The following is a 1,323-nucleotide window of genomic DNA, read 5'->3' on the forward strand; positions in this document are numbered from 1 at the left end:
GGGAGCAGGGGGCGGCGGCGCAGAACCCTAGGTCGGACGGAGTGGACGCTGCGGCTGCGGTCTCGTCCGGCCTGGAGATAAGGAGGACGGGAGGAGAGTTCTGGAAACCAGTAGGTGCGGGGCGGTGGGGGTGGAGGGATTTAACCGGCGCCGCGGGTGTGTGTGTACGGACGGGATCGCCGACTGGTTTGATGGACGGACGGGATTCGGCCGGGCCGACGTGTCCCTCGCGGACACGCACTCCACTGGTTTACGTGTCCGATAGGGTATAGAAATGTTGTCCAGTGGACTGAAACAAACTCTGGTTTCTGTGGAAGTCACTTCTATGCTTTAGTGGAAATTTCTAGTACTAAAACAGAAAATGAGAGTGACTCAAACTCTTTTTTTTGGAGGAAAAAGTGACTCAAACTCTGCCAAAATGTCTCAAACGTCACTAGAAAGAAACTACTTCAAAATCTGCGTTTTAGAAACTTTATTTACGGCAGTTCTAAGACCACAAACATTAAACTTACATTTGGAGCAAATATCAAGCTCCATCGGCTTCGTGATCATTTTCGGATTGCTTCTAGTGGATATCGAGGTAGCTTTAAGCTCGACATATTGAAGGTAGATATGCATAGCATGTGTATATCTATTAAAGAAGAAATGGATAGAGAAGTCGGTTGTATACAATGTTGTCCTATGAATGAGCTTATGAACGAGAAACAACCATCCACCCTAGAAGCGAATCAGCACGTGGTTGGATGGTTAGAAGGATAATGATATCCCTAACGATGCACGTTTAGTGGGAAGAGACGTTTCCATCGACTACGAGGCGCTTATGGTGACTTCGTAAATGTCAAGATGATACGCCGGCTCAGTCTCTCGGAGGTACTTATAGGGATAGGGTGTGCTTCACTCGCAAAAAAAACAGGGTGTATGTACATTTATAGGGATGAGTGTATGCGCGTATATATATGGCGCTTGCATCTGTACTGTGTTAAAAAAAATTATCCACCCTAGGAAACAAGACAAGGACGTATTGAAGTTTCCTTAGGTTATTCTTACAAGTTTAGGATCATTCCGTCATGTAGAGCTCCTTTAGAGCATCTACATCCAAACATATCAAATCCACACCCTACGTCCACGGACAGTGACAGTCACTCCTCAAAATCGCTACGTCCACAGCCGTGTACCTCATATCCGGTACCCTAAATCCATACTAAGCATGCAACGTAAACAAAGTACGTAGATCATTAACAAGACAAAACAGACATTGAACAAACGGACATAGAAATCAACCTAATCCGGACATAAAATCCACATAATCTGAACATAGACCGA

The 1,323-nt window shown here is 45.4% G+C and overlaps 1 protein-coding gene across 2 annotated transcripts in view; it reads right to left on the minus strand.

Annotated features, from left to right (window-relative positions):
• Positions 1-138, minus strand: part of LOC123106446 (serine/arginine-rich splicing factor RS2Z33) — a 4,451-nt gene extending 4,313 nt beyond the window's left edge. Inside the window, exon 1 of one of the 2 annotated variants that reach the window (XM_044528614.1) lies at positions 1-138. The gene's annotated coding sequence lies outside the window, so the exon portion shown is untranslated. The other variant, XM_044528607.1, reaches the window with a different exon arrangement.
• Positions 139-1,323: the final 1,185 nt, after the last annotated feature.

Source organism: Triticum aestivum, chromosome 1B, assembly GCF_018294505.1.
Source record: "Triticum aestivum cultivar Chinese Spring chromosome 1B, IWGSC CS RefSeq v2.1, whole genome shotgun sequence".
Lineage (NCBI taxonomy): Eukaryota > Viridiplantae > Streptophyta > Magnoliopsida > Poales > Poaceae > Triticum > Triticum aestivum.